Genomic DNA, 18,148 nt, shown 5'->3' with positions numbered 1-18,148 from the left:
GAAAGGCTCTGGAGCAACGAACCGCCCTTGCTGTCTCTGCCTGGCCGGTTCCCCTCTTTCCACTGGGATTCTCTGCCTCTAACCCTATTACAGGGGCTGCTATTATGGGGCCACAGTGTCTCCTGACCCCTCCTGTCTCAGCCTCCAGTATTTATGCTGCAGTAGTTTATGTGTCGGGGGGCTGGGGTCAGTTTGTTATATCTGGAGTACTTTTCCTGTCCTATTCGGTGTCCTGTGTGAATCTAAGTGTGCGTTCTCTAATTCTCTCCTTCTCTCTTTCTTTCTCTCTCTCGGAGGACCTGAGCCCTAGGACCATGCCCCAGGACTACCTGACATGATGACTCCTTGCTGTCCCCAGTCCACCTGGCCATGCTGCTGTTCCAGTTTCAACTGACCTGAGCCCTAGGACCATGCCCCAGGACTACCTGACATGATGACTCCTTGCTGTCCCCAGTCCACCTGGCCATGCTGCTGCTCCAGTTTCAACTTCCACCTGACTGTGCTGCTGCTCCAGTTTCAACTGTTCTGCCTTATTATTATTCGACCATGCTGGTCATTTATGAACATTTGAACATCTTGGCCATGTTCTGTTATAATCTCCACCCGGCACAGCCAGAAGAGGACTGGCCACCCCACATAGCCTGGTTCCTCTCTAGGTTTCTTCCTAGGTATTGGCCTTTCTAGGGAGTTTTTCCTAGCCACCGTGCTTCTACACCTGCATTGCTTGCTGTTTGGGGTTTTAGGCTGGGTTTCTGTACAGCACTTTGAGATATCAGCTGATGTACGAAGGGCTATATAAAGAAATTTGATTTGATTTGATTTGAGGATACAGTGTCTGATCGAGGCCCCCAGTTCACGCCTAGGGGGGCGTTCATGAAACATCTGGGGGTCTTGATCAGCCTTACATCGGGTTTCACTCCGAGAGTAATGGACAGGTGGGGAGAGTAAACCAGGATGTGGGCAGGTTTCTGAGGTCTTATTGCCAGGACCGACCGGCTGGGTTCGTGCCCTGGGCCAAGATGGCACAGGACTCGCTCCGCCACTTCTCCACTAACCTCTCTCCCTTCCTGTGCGTACTGGGTACCAGCCGGTTCTGGCGCCATGGCATTAGAGTCAGACCGAGGCTCCTGCGGTGGACGACTGGTTCAGGCACACGTAGGAGACCTGGGAAGCTGCCTGTGTTAACCTTCAGCAGGCCGTGCTGCGCCAGAGAAAAAGCGCAGACCGTCACAGCAGTGAGGCCCCGGTTTTCACACCAGGGGACCGGGTCTGGCTCTCAACCCGAAACCTGCCCTGCCGGAAGCTTGGTCCGCGGTTTGTGGGGCCATTTAAAGTCCTAAGGAGAGTGAACGAGGTTTGTTATAGGTTACAGCTTCCCCCCGATTATCGTAATAACCACTCGTTCCATGTGTCTCTCCTCAGGCCGGTGGTGGCTGGTCCGCTCCAGGAGTCTGAGGTGCTGGAGGTGCTCGATGTCGAGGGGGCCCTGGCGTACTCCGTTCGCTCCATACTGGATTCGAGGTGTCGGGCGAGGGGCCTTCAGTATCTTGTGGAGTGAGAGGGGTACGGTCCGGAGGAGAGGAGCTGGGTTCCGGTCGAGGACGTGTTGGACCCTTCAATGCTGCAGGAGTTCCACCGTCTTCGTCCAGATCGCCCTGCGCCTCGCCTTCCGGGTCGTCCCCGAGGCCGGAATCGGCGCTGGAGCTGCAACTCAAAGGGGGGTACTGTCACGACTTCCGCCGAAGTCGGTTCCTCTCCTTATTCGGGCGGCGTTCGGTGGTCGATGTCGCCGGTCTTCTAGCCATCATCAATCCACTCTTAAATCAGCTTGAAAATCTATGGCAAGACATGAAATTGGTTGTTTAGAAATGATCAATTTGGGCTCCCGAGTGGCGCAGTGGTCTAAGGTACTGCATCTCAGTAGTAGAGGCGTCACTACTGGTTCGATTCAAGGCTCTATCACAACCGGCCGTGATTGGGACTCCCATAGGTCAGCGCACAATTTTCCCAGCGTTGTTAGGGTGTGGCCGGGGTAAGCCAAATTAGGTATTTCTGTATTTCATTTTCAATAAATCAACAAACATTTATGAAAATCATGTTTTCACTTTGTCATTATGGGGTATTGTGTGTAGATGGGTGAGTTTTTATTTTTTATTTAATCCATTTTGAATTCAGGCTGTCAATGGTTATGAATACTGTATTGAAGTATAGTCTCTTTGTTACAAGAGACTTAACCACGAAACAATATTCACACAATTTTAGAAATGAAAAAGTTTTATATTGATATTAAAGTAATGTTAATATTTGATATTACCCAGCTAGCACATTTGGTTCCTTGGAAGGGAATTTGGTTCCTTGTGGGAATGTATGTTTTTGGTTTATGTTTTATTTATTCATACCAAAGAATGGAAATGTCCCTTAATGTAATCCAAGTAATCAATTTTCAAAATTGTCTTTGACATCGAGGAACCTACATTCATAAAGTTATTAAATTCACATGAAATAACATCATGATCACTATAGGTCTTATTTCCAACAATACATTTTTGATTAATGATTTTCCAAGTTGACTTTATATTATTTAAGGATATATTTTTGGGGATACATGAAGTAGGTGAGTAAATTTGTATTTTTTGTAATTTGCAGAATTCAAGGGAGAGGGATTTGTGTGAAACCTTTTATACAACTTTTTTAACTGAGGTATTTTTGAGACCGGTTTCCAGAACCGTTCCAGAACTGCTGTTCTCTTATGTGGTTTAACTAAGGGAAAGCAATACACAATTTAAATATGTTTCACATTGGTTGTGGGAACAAAGCCATATGTTTCCTGTCCGGTAAAATGGAACGTTTTTTAAATGGAGTGATAGTTGCTGATAATGGGCCTCTGTACGCCTATGTAGATATTCCATAAAAAATCAGCCGTTCCCAGCTACAATAGTCATTTACAACACTAACAATGTCTACAGTGTATTTCTGATCAATTTGATGTTATTTTAATGGACCAAAAAATTTGGTTTTCTTTCAAAAACAAGGACATTTCTATGTGACCCCAAACTTTTGAACAGCAGTGTATGTTTTTAAATAACATTCTTAGAACGTTCTCTGAACGTTACTAAAGTTTTCTTGTTGCTTTTATTGATAATTCTTAATGTTCACAGAACAATTTGAGAACATGGCTTTTAAATAGGACCATGAGGAACCCTGTAGGGAAACGTTACTGTCACGCTCTGACCTTAGTTCCTTTGTTATGTCTTTGTTTTAGTATGGTCAGGGCGTGAGTTGGGTGGGTTGTCTATGTTCCATTTTCTATGTTGTGTTTTGCGTTTGGCCTGGTATGGTTCTCAATCAGAGGCAGTGGTCGTTAGTTGTCTCTGATTGAGAATCATACTTAGGTAGCCTTTTCCCACTTGTGTTTCGTGGGTGTTTATTTTCTGTGTCTGTGTGTTCCACACGTTTAGGTTGGTTAATTCACGTGTCGTTTATTGTTTTGTTTCAGTGTTCGCTTGTTTTATTAAAGAGCATGAACACGTACCCCGCTGTGCATTGGTCCTCCGATCCTTACTACTCCTCCTAGTCGGAGGAAGACAGCCGTTACAGTTACGCTGAAGTACTGAAATTCCCACAGAAGTTTCTTAACGTTCTCTGAACTATTTGAGAACATTCTCAACATGTCTCTATTTGAGAACATTCTCCAACATGTCAAACCAGTTGGAGAATGTTACCAAATTGAATATAATCATGTTTGAACTTTTAGGAAACGTTCTGTTAAAGTAATGAAATACTACATTTTTTGTCAAGTTCCTTAAATGTGCTGAAAAAGTCCCAAAGCCAAGCAACTAACCTGCACCATTTCCAGACAGTTGTGGGAAGGTTCAATGAAATTTCAATCAAATGTATTTATGAAGCCCCTCTTACATCAGCTAATGTCACAAAGAGCTGTACAGAAACCCAGCCTAAAACCCCCAAAAGCAAGCAATGCAGGTGTAGAAGCACAGTGGCTAGGAAAATCTCCCTAGAAAGGCCGGAACCTAGGAAGAAACCTAGAGAGGATGCAAAATATGTATGCAAAATAACCATATGACAACAAAGCTCTCACAAAGCTCTAAGAAACATATGGTTCTCAGGACATTCTGTGCTAGCTGGGTACTGTAAAGGATCTAATCACATATTTTCACTATCTGCCGATGGTGTTGTGACTGACAACATGTTCTTGGGCCTGCCTGCCTAACCAAGTTAAAAAGTGACTGTCGTGTGCATATCCAATGACTTTAATGAGAAGCGTCATTATCTGACTGTACACTCCCAAGACAGATGAGCCCAATGCAGTCATGGTAGCAGACCCAGCCTGCATACCAAATGGCACCCTTTTTTCCATGTACTGGTCAAAAGTAGTCAACTATATAGGTAATAGGGTGCAATTTGGGATGAAGCCCAGTCTGCCCTGAACACTTATTACTGCAGGTTATTATCAGTCTGTTTAAGTGGTGAGGATGGAGGATAATGTCAATGTCAATACTGATGTAGAAGCACTGTGTGCTTCTCCGTCTGTTCGACGCTGCAGAGAGGGTTGTATATGTATTGTCAGGTGTGGAGTTGCCAGACATATGAGGCATAACTTGGAAATAACATATTTTATAGCCACAAGGGCCCCCCATTTGTCAGATACAACATACAAGCAAACAGTATGATATTCAGCCTTTGGTTGAGAGTATGGTTGATAGTGATGTCTTGTTGAAATAAATATGTAATTGTGATGAGTTTTAGGATATACCCTAGAATATATATAGAGGACCATTAGATATGACAGTGTAAAGAGTTCATGTGGCACTGTTGTTAGGGTCTGGTTATAATCCACCAGACTGTTCCAGTTAATTTCATAGCAAGCATATTGTCTGTTCAAGGCTCCTGAGCAGGTCATAAATTATGTTGAAGCTGAACGGTGACTTGGGGAAAGAACCAGTAATAAAAATGTCCTCAATCTGGCGAGGGGAGAACCAGCTGCTCTTTTTAGTGGCCACTTGTGTTGAGGAACTGGGCCGGGTGCTGGGGATCAGACCTGGGTGTGTGGGGACTGGAGGGGTGGGTTTGGAGGGACTTATGTGGGCTAAAGGGGCTGCTGGCTTTGGGACGGATAGGGCCTGGCTATCACATTCCTCAGTTGGGATGGCTGGGCCAATACTGGTTCTTCTGCTACCAGAATAAACGAACATACACATTGGCACCCACACACATCAGGGTAGAAAGTTATTAATTGAATGTGCAGAAACTACTGGACATCATCTGGTCCAGTTCACAAGAATGCAACGTTTCCATCCAAGAAAAACTAACATTCAAAAGCCCCGTAACATTTACGGAGGCATCATTTCTCATCCACTATCCATGGTTTTCTTCGTTGTTAGTTCCTTCCTGCTGGGTGAATGACTTCTAAAGCAGGAGGACACATGACCTTTTGTGTCTAGGTCGCGCTCTTTGCTGAAAGTTGTCTCGTCCCAAAGGCCGGCGCGTTCTGGCACCTCTGACAGACGTGTAAACAGATGCAGCCGTTGTTTGCGGTGACAGGTGATTATAGCTGGCACTGGTGCCAAGGCAATTAAACCTGGGGGCTGACAGCACCATTTGGTGGGCTACCTGGCAGTTATTCCAACGTCAGTCGGAATAATTGTAGCGGCACATGTTCACCTGCTAGACTGCGACTCTGAACATCTTTAATTGAACAGAGGAACACGCCAGCCGGCTGGAAGGTAGGCTATGTAACGCTGGCTTTGGCCCATGTGTGGTTTGATCATGTAATGAGATGAGATATCTGTCTATCGCAGAATGGATGATATTTTCCCTTTGATAATTACCCTTGGCCAGTCTGGGTGGGTTTCTATGTATTATTTATTTTGGTCCTGTACTCCATTCAACTTCGGACAGCCAGGAACACATGCATACACACATTCCCATTAGGATACGGCACATATGCCCTATGGTTATGGAGACACACTACTTTACATACTGACAAGGGACAAGGACAGGACAAGACGAGAGACATTCATTAAAGTTCGGTGACGTCAATCTTGTTGTCTGCCACCCGAGTGCCGTAAGTGTAGTATTTATGATCTTGGGGGGACAACAGCTTGTCAGAATCCCTGTAGACCCCAATATGCATGCATTATAGCTAAATATGCAGTTTTAGAAGGAGTCACCATGTCTTGTTTATGCAGCATCTAGGTCTCTGGTTCCCAATCTTTTCTGCTTACTGTACCAACAACTGAATTTTGCTCTACCCAGAAGACCCCTGAAGCACCCCCCCCCCCCCCCCCATGTGCATTTTTCCAGTAAGCCTATGGTCTCCTGGTTAGGAACCACTGATCAAGGTGCAAAGTTACCCCATTCATATCAAGAACTGGAGCTACAACAACAATCATAACAAACTGATGTTGTTGACGCCTGAGCTGTAGCCTATGTTGTCGTCTCTGCTCTTTGCTAATGTCTGTGTGTGCCATTTCAAAGTACAGGACAGCTGACCTGTCTGTATAGCAGACTAACAGCTGCATCCCCATTTGCACATTACACCATCACGCCATCACTTAATTGACGGATCAGCTAAAGATATTCTGCTACACGCATCTAAATCCAATGCTTAATTCCATTGTCTGGAATTTACAATAACTGACCATCACTCCTAAATGAATGATTGACTGCGAGGAACTTTAATGGCCAGCAGTCCGAGGTAGTATTCTTAATGTGAGAGGGGCTGGTCTGGTTTTATAAAGGCAGTTAACTGTGGATTCCAAGACAGTTCAGCTCAGCCTTAGCTCAGTAAATCCTAACCAGTTAAGTGTCGGTCGGACGGTTATGCTGGCAGGCAGCTGGTCTGGAGAGTAAATGACACCATTTGCCGTCGCAGAATGTCACACGCTGTTATTCTTTAATTATTACGGTGGGATTCAGTTGGCCTCCGCTAACAACATTTAATCAACTGAGATTTACAAAAGAGCAAGAGACAGAATGAAACGGAACACTGACTCTAGCACACACTCAGCCGCTGTTACTGCCTAGACTACAGACATCCTACACCACCTCCTTAACCACTCACCGCCTCTCTATTTTAAACTGCAGCTTGGGGGGGGGGGGTCCCTCTTAATTATATCCCAAGGGGGCTAGTGAATAGCTCTTTTATCCCTTCATCTCCAATCACAGTCCACTCACACTGGTTTATGGTTTTTATCAGTTGCTGTACGTCTCTGCTCCATTTTTACGCCGCCCCTGGCTGAGGGCCGGGGAAGGAGGAAGTATTGCCTCTTGTCTGTTTGTCTGACCTTGCAGGGAGGGAAAATAGTGTCAGAAGGCTAGGGGGTAATTAGGACTAGACTGGTGGCTCTGGAGGGAGAGCATATTTGGTGCCGTTGGGACTCAGGGCTGTCAGTTTGGTCAAGGCCAAAGACCTTTAAATATTGGTTCAAAGACACCCCTTTGTGTTTTTATGGGTTCTAGCATTGTTTGTCACCCATCACCCTCAACCCTTGGATCCTTATGTCTATTTGAGCTGTAAGTCCTTTATACAGTACCTACATCATTTTGTAGAAGAGAGAACCTGAATAAACCCCCCAGAAAAGTCTCCTGTGTGTGACTTTCAGTTAAATCTAGACTGTTTAGACAGTAGTGGGCATTTTGGGAAACGCATGTCGTTTTATCCCCCAAAATGTAATTGTGGTCACAGGTCATCATATTGGTGCTGTTGTTAATCATAGAACAAATGCCAAGGTGTTCATCTCAACTATACTGAACAAAAATATAAACTCAACATGTAAAGTGTTGGTCCCATGTTTCATGAACTGAAATAAAAGATCCCAGAAATGTTCCATACGCACAAAAAGCTTATTTCTCTCAAATGTTTTCATCCCTGTTAGTGAGCATTTCTGCTTTGCCAAGATGATCCATCCACCTGACAGGTGTGGCATATCAAGAAGCTTATTAAACAGCGTGATCATTACACAGGTGCACCTTGTGCTGGGGACAATAAAATGTGCAGTTTTGTCACACAACACAATGCCACAGATGTCTCAAGCTTTGAGGGAGCTTGCAGTTGGCATGCTGACTGTAGGAATGTCCATGAGAGCTGTTGTCAGAGAATTGAATGTTAATTTCTCTACCATAAGTTGCCTCCAATGTTGTTTTAGAGAATTTGGCAGTACGTCCAACCGGCTTCACAACTGCAGACCACATGTAACCACTCCAGCCCAGGACCCTTACATCCGGCTTCTTCACCTGCAGGATGGTCTGAGAAGAGCCAAACAGCTGATGAAACTTTGGGTTTGCTTCTTTGTGAAAGTTGACCTGTTTAGTAGTCTTACTCACATCGGCTACGGAGAGCGTGATCACACAGATGTCTGGAACAGCTGATGCTCTCATGCATGCTTCAGTGTTACTTGCCTCGAAGTGATCATATTTAGCTCTTTCTGGTAGGCTTGTGTCACTGGGCAGCTCGCAGCTGTGCTTGCCTTTGCAGTCTGTAATAGTTTGCAAGCCCTGCCACATCCGACGTGCGTCAGAGCCAGTGTAGTACTGTTCTGAGAATTTTGTTATCAATGTTCATAAACTTCAATTAATCTACTCAGTCTGCAACCCATAGTTTGTAAGATTCTGGTTGAATGAAGCAGACAAGAGTCCCAGCATACAAAAATCAAAGTGTTTATTCACGAGAACGTTCTAAAGTCCATTATACAAAGATATCCATTTTATAGCTGCACACATACTTCCACACAAACAGTAGGTGAGTTTTTATCTCTACAGTTCTCACCACTGTGTATCGCTGCCCAGCCGACAGTTCCATTCCCCCGAGATTAGGGAAACCTTGAGAAGTACTCCCTATGCTCTCATAATTTCCTCAGAGGCCTAGCCAGGTCGGTCCAAACACAGTTGAACTGTTCTCGGTATCTTTCCTCTGCCCCCACATACAAGTTCAAATCCTGAGCTATGCCTTGCTCAGAGAGTCTGTGTTTTTCCACTATTGTTTAACCTAATTCTGACTAAAACTACACACATCATCAGATTATAATTTTATGATTCTAATCAATTTCATACAATTATAAGTTTCAGAGTGGAATTATTTCATCATTATCTTTCAACATTTAAATTATTTTATCAAGTACGATTCAGTCTTAGTCCTGTATTGACACTTTGCATGTTTGATGGTTCGTCGGAGGGCATAGCGGGATTTCTTGTAAGCTCCTTGAAAGTGGCAGCTCTACCCTTTAGCTCAGTGCGGATGTTGCCTGTAATCCATGGCTTCTGGTTGGGGTATGTACGTACGGTCACTGTGGGGACAACGTCATCGATGCACTTATTGATGAAGCCAGTGACTGATGTGGTGTACTCCTCAATGCCATCAGAAGAATCCCAGAACATATTCCAGTCTGTGCTAGCAAAACAGTCCTGTAGCTTAGGATCTGCTTCATCTGACCACTTTTTAATTGACTGAGTCACTTGTGCTTCCTGCTTTAGTTTCTGCTTGTTAGCAGGAATCAGGAAGATAGAATTATGGTCACATTTGCCAAATTGAGGGCGAGGGAGAGCTTTGTACACATCTCTGTGTGTGGTAGAAATTAGGTAAACAGATTTTAGTTTCCCTGCACTAAGTCCCCGACCGCTAGGAGCTCCGCCTCTGGATGAGCATTTTCCTGTTTGCTTATGTCCGTTTACAGCTCATTGAGTGTGGTCTTAGTGCCAGTAACGGTTTGTTGTGGTATATTGACAGCTACGAAAAATATAAATGACAACTCCCTCGGTAAATAGTGTGGTCTACAGCTTATCATTAGATAATCTACCTTAGGCGAGCAAAACCTTGAGACTTCCTTAGATTTCGTGCAACAGCTGTTGTTTACGAATATACATAGACCGACACGCCTCGTCTTACCAGATGCCGCTGTTCTATCCTGCTGAAAAGTTTAAAACCCACCAGCTGTATGTTATTTATGTCATCTTTCAGCCAGGACTCGGTGAAACATAAAATATTACTGTTTTTAATGTCCCGTTGGTAGGATATACGTGATCGTAGTTCATCTACTTTATTATTGATTGATTGTATGTTGGCTAATAGGTAAAGGTAGATTACCCTCTCGGTGTCTAATCCTTACAAGGCACCCAAACCTTTGTCCACGATACTTCCGTATCTTTCTCCTGCGAATGACGGGGATGAGGGCCTTGTCGGGCATCTGAAGTAAATCCTTCCCATCCGACTCACTGAAGAAAAAGTATTCCTTCAGTACGCGGTGAGTAATCGCTGTCCTGATTTCTTTTAGCTGTTTTCGGTCATAAGACAAAATAAGTTACAAATAACGCCAAAAACATACACAATAGCACAATTGGTTCGGTGATCGTAAAACGGCAGCCATCTCCTTCGGCACCATTCTGATGCAGAATGCAAAATGAAGATTTAGAAAATGTCTCTTGGTATTATTAGAAGAATAGAGGTTACTCCCAACAGATGTCCAGTAGAGAAAGGCAACTTTACTTGACATTGCTTTCAAATTATTCGCTCACATTCAGATTCAATCAGATATCATTGTTGGGGGTTTTGACAGTGTCTCATAAATCATGAGTCAGTTTAGACAAATCAATAACTGTCACATTCTAATTTCCTCAAAAAGAAAGACAGTTTGTAATTTATCAAATAAATAATGTCCCTTTTAGTGTAAAAATAAATTGTAAAAAAAAAAAGTTAATCTGTGACTTTTGTATTTTTTCATTTCCAAACTATTTCATTTTAAGTGTGAGCTCAATCTCAAAAACTCTTGAAAGAAATATCACAGTTAAAACAATGCTTTTATTCCAGTCTATGGGGGATCATTGAATGTTGTTTTAAGTAGATGAGGGTAGCAATTAAAAAGAAAAACTTCAAAATAGAGACATTTACACTTTAAAATGGTTAAAACGCTCCCTGCTGAATTGTCTCCTCGATGTAAAAATATGTCAAAGAGCATATCTTATTTTGAATCATACTGTAAAGGAATAGACACATGGTAAATATTTACTATGCTTTTGCTGTCAACCTGCTTTTGCCCTGTCTCACCCAGCCCTCTCTTCCCTGTCACAGAGACACTGAGGTATTTCAGAATATTTAGCAGAAGATGTACAGTAGGCAGCTTCTTGAGAGATGAAGTCAAACATATCTTTTCTTTCTTGCTTGGAAGTGCCAAACGTAAGAAAAGAAACCAACATAGAAGAAAATGGATTCCGTACCTGTAATTATTATCTCCTCAGTTCCAGAAGGTTACCTAACATTCTGCCCCATTGTTCCAGTAAACAAACACTTGATGTGATTATAATGGGCAGATTCCACCTCAGAGAGCTCATAATTGGTTTAAGTCCTAAATGGCACTCTATTCCCTTTAAAGTGACCTACTTTTTACCAGGGCCCATAGGGCTGTGGTCAAAAGCAAGGCACTATATAGGGAATAGGGTGCCATTTGGGACAAAGCCTTGATGTTTTATTTACAGTCTGCCATTATGAGGTCTGTCTCCAGGCTGTGGGTGTTAAATGGACCCAATCTCCCCCAGCCATGCCGCCAGAGCTTTACAAACACATCAAATTAAAAGAGCTATCATTGACAGAGAGACAATAATAACCCACAGGAGAGGTCTTTAAGAGCCCATCGAGTAAAGTGGTGCAGAATAAGTGCAGTTGAAGCATGAGTGTTGCTGGTCATTAAATTGTACCTGCAGCGGACTGGGGCTATCAATGTAAACAAAATTGGTTATGGATTTAATTATGAGATGATGAGAGGCCATTGGAAGCTATGAAGCTAAATCACTTTCAGCAATAGTGAATTCTCAAAAATTCAGGTGAGGGTGAAGATTCAGAAATGTTTTTCAAAATAAAACAATATTTGTAGGAGGCTTCGATAACGTCTTTTTCAGCCTGTTTACATTTAAGCGGTAGAAAATGTCTGATCACATCATGTTATTTTACAGCTTATTATTTAGATGGCTGTAATTCAGCCATTCTCAACTGGTGGGTCGCGACCCAAATTGGGTCGCAGGAGATTTTGAATGGGTCGCGATTGTCTGAGTAAAACAAAAAATGAAACCTTTTCATTTATTTTTTATGAAAAATACTCCAGTCTGAACTTAAACAACTAAAACCTAGTAGAAAGTGTGTAGAAATGATAATTAACCTATATATAGGCAGAGTCAAAATGGGACAGAATGATAGGCAGGGTCAGGGCAGGTCAGGGCAGGCAGGAAGGTTGGAACAGGGAAGACTAGAAAACAAGGACATGAGAACTGGTAACACACTGAAAACACGCTGGGATGATTTGATGCGACAAGACAAACAGGAAACAGGAGACAGAGGGCTGTGAGACAAAGGTTTAATCCTAGACACATGGAAAGTGGGATGAATACGGAGGGTACGGGGCAACAGAAGACAAACAGCAGAGGGGCTAAGGACTTCAGAGATGGGGAATGGACCAATAAAAAGGGGGGAAAGTTTGAGACTCTACCCTGAGGGGCAGATCATGGGTGGACAGCCATACCCTCTGCCCGGGCCGATAGCGGGGAGCCGGAGGTGGTTTGTCCGCCGACAGCGGAGGACGAACATCTGGGCCGAGGGTATGCTGATCTCTTGCTCAGGGAAGAGCGGGGGCTGGTAACCCAAGGAACACTCGAAGGGCGAGAGTCCAGTGGCCGAGCAGGCAAAGCGTACTCCACCCACACAAGTTGCTGGCTCCAGGTGGTGGGATTGGCAGAGACGAGACAGCAAAGAGTAGTTTCAAGGTCCTGATTGGCTCGCTCCGATTGGCCGTTAGACTGGGGATGAAACCCAGAGAACAGGCTGACCGATGACCCAAGGATGGTGCAGAATGCCTTCCAGAACCTGGACGAGAACTGAGAACCCCGATCGGAGACCATGTTGACCGGAAGTCCATAGATCCGGAAGATGTGCTGCACCATAAGCTGGGCTGTCTCCTTGTTTGAGGGTAACTTGGGAAGGGGAATGAAATGTGCAGCTTTGGAAAACCTATCCACCACAGTAAGGATGGTGGTGTTGCCACCTGACAGAAGGAGACCAGTGACAAAGTCCAGGGATATATGGGACCAGGGGTGATGAGGAACAGGGAGTGGTTGAAGGAGGCCAGCCAGAGCTTTCTGCGGAGTCTTGTTCTATGCGCACACAGTGCAGGTGTTGACGAATGCAGAGACGTACGGAACCATGGTGGGCCACCAAAAACGTTGGCAGATGAAAGCCAGGGTTCTGGGAGGCCAGGTGAGTTTAGAGGAATGGGCCCATTCCAGGACCGGGGACGAATCTGGGACAAACATTCGATGGTCCGGCTGGGAATGCTGCGTCTTGCGGACCCGGCTCTACCCCAGACTAGTGTAGCTGCTAGACAGGAGGTAGAGAGGATGGTCTCAGGGTCAAATGGTGTAGCAACGGAACTATACAGGCAGGAGCAGGCGTCAAGCTTCACATTCTTGGACCCAGGGCGGTAGCCGATGGTAAAATTGAGTGAATAACGGAACCCAACGAGCAGTATATATAGTGATTTCCTCCGATAATCCGTGAAGGAAGGTGTCGAACAGGGACTCCGGGTTCCAGGCACTATCGGCGGCCAGCGTGCGATAGTCTACAGCGTAGTCTGCCACACTGTGGGAATCTGCCACACTGCGGGAGTAGCTTCCAAGCTGCCTCTCTCCCAGACACTGGGGAATCGAACACCTTCCTTACCTCCGCCACGAAATCCTCCAGACTAAGGCAAACGGTGGATTGTTGATCCCACACCGCCATAGCCCAGACGGACGCCTTTCCAGACATCAGCATTATAAGATACGCTATCTTCGACCGATCCGAAGGCAACTAAGAAGACTGTAGCTCAAAGATGAGGGAGCACTGAGAGAGAAACGCCCGGCAGGTTCCAGGATCTTCAGCATAGCGCTCCGGAGGAGGTAAGCGGGGTTCTCGGGAAGCCGGGGTAGGCTGGGAAGAAGCATCGCTAGTAGCGAGGTTACTGAGCGCCTGGGAGGTTTCCGTTGTGGCTTGCTCCAGTGATGAGTTGAACATATGGTCACAGTGTTCCTCCAAGGTATGGAGCACCTCCATAAGGTTCTGAAGTAGCTCCTCGTGTCTTCCAATGGTGGCTCCTTGCAGGGAGACAGCGTTGTGGAGCTGGTCTGAGTCTGCTGGGTCAGTCATGGCCAGTTCGTACTATCACGACTCAGGATATGACCCAGATACAGACACAGGAGGCGGATAGTTCGGCTCTCAGAATATTTATTAACACATCAGGGCAGGCAGAAAGTTCGAAACCGGGAAGACTAGAAAACAAGAACTTGAGGACTGGTAACACAGGAAAAAATGTGTTGTGATGACTTGTCGAGACAAGACGAACTGGCAACAGACAGACAGAAAACACAGGTATAAATACAAAGGGGATAATGGGGACAATAGGAGACACCTGGTGGGGGGTGGAGACTAGCACAATACAGTTGAAATAGATCAGGGTGTGACATATAATTAGCGGCGCTATTTAGTGGATTTGGTTGATTTTGTGGTCGCAAACCAGTGAGCTTATCATTCTTCATCAAGAATATGTGCAAAATTGAATGATTTACGATGTTGTTCCCTTGTCATATAATTGGTACATTCACTATCAATATAGCATTAAAAAATATTTTTTCAGATTGCATTTTGGCAACAACAAAAAACACAATGTGAATATTGGATTGCAACTGAGACAACCTGGTTCAATTTGGGTCTCGAGGCAAAACCAATTGAGAACCACTGCTGTAATTAGATTGTCACTGACCTCTTTTTTTTGCAAACGGTCATTTCCTACTATAATCAGGTCTCAGCAGAAAACTTCCTTCACACTCCTTAAACTTCAGCTGCCCTCTAAATTGCTGTTGACACTGTGGAGAAATGTCTAATATCAATGCGTAATGGATTCTGATGACAAACTACATGGTTGAAAGACCATGTAATCTCCCCTTAATTAATTAAAGCACACAGGGCTTTCCAACCCCATCTACTCCTGGCCATGCCGAACCAGCTGCCACTAAATGGCTTCACTTGCACTGCTGTCAAGTGGAAAAGATTGAGCTCCTCATGCTCAGGAAGGTGCTTAGGCAGATGCTGGAGTGTGTGTGTGTGTGTGTGTGTGTGTGTGTGTGTGTGTGTGTGTGTGTGTGTGTGTGTGTGTGTGTGTGTGTGTGTGTGTGTGTGTGTGTGTGTGTGTGTGTGTGTGTGTGTGTGTGTGTGTGTGTGTGTGTGTGTGTGTGCGAGCGCGCTAACAACATGAGTCCTCAGAAACATCTGCACATTCAGTGAGTTAATTATCCGCACCAGTACCCCAGTCCATCAGCAATTTACTACGCACACAAACACACACCTTATATGCACACAGAGACACATTTGCAAGCGTGTGTATAGAAACAGTCTCTCTCTACAACACACATATATTACAGTACATAACATACATTTAAAAAAACATTCTACAAAATGAATAACAAAATCAAAAACAGAACTGGTGTTACCTGTCATAACAATACCATTCGTTTTTAGTATTTCATATTCAACGACCATGCACCTTTGCTCAAGAACATTAGGCCTAATCTTAAACCGAATAGACAGAAATCATCTTATTTTTTATGACACAAATCCCAGCTCTGATTTAACTCGTAATTAAATGAAAAATGACTGAGGCTTTACTCTGGTTTTGATAAGAGCCATCAGTTTGGAGTTGCTTTGGCTATTGATTTGATTAAGGAGCTTATACATTGTTTTGCACTTGACTGCACACACGGTAATCAGGCTGATTGGGATCTCACTCTGGCAGCAGAGCGGCTGCTTACCACATTTAACAACCAAACCACTCTGAGCTATGCGAGGAGGAGGCTGTCCAAATCAATTGGGCTATTTATTTTAAACTCAGAGCAGAAATCTTTATTTCCACACCCAATAAATATGAGATTCCAATATGTATGCCCGAAGAGAGTGACACAAAGACACCCAGCTGTGTTTAAATGTAGGTGCAAATTAAAGGGGCCAAACAAAAATCCATTGTATGGTTTCACATATATAGTCAATTAAAGAGTAAGTACTGTGAATGTCAAGAATCATCTACAAAGCATCTATAAACACAATACCACTATGTAGGCCTATTTACTGTTTACAAACCCAATTTAAACGTCATGGAAAATGACAAATGACACTTGGGGGGAGTTTTGTGCCTCTTGAAGCAGACAAATACAAACAATCCAAACACTTAGCCCCCTACATATATGAATGATGAAAATCTGGATGAAATTTGCACATATTTGCTCAGTTCTGTAGTAGCCTAAAGGTTGGGGCTGTAGATTGCCCTGGGCCAGGGCCAACACTAAGGAGATCACCTCGGTGGGTGACTGAGTGAAGAATAATGTGGGTATAATTCTCATTCGAGGAAAAGAGGATATCTAAAGCGTATATATCCTATATAATGTGGATATCATTCTCCTTTAAGAGTCCCCCCCCCCCCTGCCCTCCGAGACAGCTTTATGCACCTCTGTTATGAAAACAGCTATAGAGCTCACTGCTCAATCCTGCTCATGATTGACAATTATAGCTGTATAATTCTCCCCCCGGCCCGTCATCCCCTCATCTGCTCCTTCACTCTCTCGGCCGGTGACAGCCACCTCAGATAGCGGCAGATAAATATGTCATAAATCACAGCGGTTGGGGCTTTAAGGTTCTCCGGGGAGTAATCTCCCACGGCTTCCAGGGCTACTATTCATCATCAGATTGAGAGTCACTCACGGTCTCTTTACTGGCTCTGACAGAGGGACCGTGAAGAGGCACGGACTCGAAGCCAGAGCAAACAGCGGGAACAAAGCGTACTCTGTCCGGTGCCAATAACCCAGCGTTAAAGATGAGATTGCCTTGGTTTGCTTTTCTCTCTATCTCTCCCTCTCTCTCCATCCTCGATCCCTTCTCTTTCCTCTCGGAGATAACTCGATTTGATGTCAACATTTCCCTTTTTTCCTCCCAGCATCCAAGCGAGTGTAGTGTCAGCTGTTGTTAGCCTCTTGAGTTATTAACACCCTTCAACGGACGCTTTTCCCGCCTTCAGTTTTGTTAGCGTCGGCTAGCTTGACAGTTGCAAAGTTAATTAGCTTGTCTAATGAGAATCCGGTGTTTAGCTGGACATGACGTTTAAGGTGTGTCGGAAGAGAAAACAAACAAATCAACTATTTAATTAGCAGAATGTGACAGCTTATTTTTTTTACCTTCCCTCTATATCTCTTTCTCTCTCTCAAAATGAGCTGGGCTATAATGAACTACAGTATACATCCAGGACCATTTCTTCTCTATCTGGAGGGAATAACAGACCACATGGGATTCTGTCTTTACTTACCACTTATTAGTGCCAATAGAAATGAAATCACAGTTAGTTGCCTGTGGATGTAGGGCTTAAAACGACACACACATGAATCATTTATCTGTGTAATAGCCCTGTGACACGCTCCCCTCCTCCTGTTACCAGACCTAAAACGCTTCAGTCGATTTGAAGCCAGATAATGATCAATGGAGTGTGAGTGTGCCCGTCCTGATTTATATTTACACTGTCTTCCCCAACGTAGTCAGTTCCTGTCCCTGTAGCGTTAATAATAACTGGTGGAGCCGGAGCACAGGCCTCCATATTACCTCATCAGCAGACAGGAGACAGCTGAGAAAAGGCTGCTTTCAGTAATTAGACTTGTGCTGTGACAGAAGCTGAGCACTGCCACCATATCATATTAACATCTAGGGTATGCTGAATTGGTTGTACAATATCTGTGTATAGTGTACATGCTCTCATATAGGCCTATAAGCCTAATCATTGTCTGATCGACCACTATCCACAAGCTTATGAACTGCATCATGGCAATGGATACCCATGATATTCCAACAGTTAATACTTTCTTTATACTCTTTTGATTCATTGAGTCACTATTTCACTTGATCAAAGGCAAATTTGTCTATACTGTACCTATACCTGTGTTGCGCCTTCGATATAGCCACCATGGGTATTATCTGATCCTGCTGGTCATGAGCGTCTTTAAAACCCAGTAAGGTGGATGTCCACGCCCTGCGGAAATCGAATTAACATAATAAAGTCCTCATAAAAATCAGTCAGTTTAAGCT

The sequence above is a fragment of the Oncorhynchus kisutch genome, linkage group LG4 (assembly GCF_002021735.2).
Source record: "Oncorhynchus kisutch isolate 150728-3 linkage group LG4, Okis_V2, whole genome shotgun sequence".
Classification (NCBI taxonomy): Eukaryota; Metazoa; Chordata; class Actinopteri; order Salmoniformes; family Salmonidae; genus Oncorhynchus; species Oncorhynchus kisutch.
Note: the sequence above shows the minus strand (reverse complement) of the source record.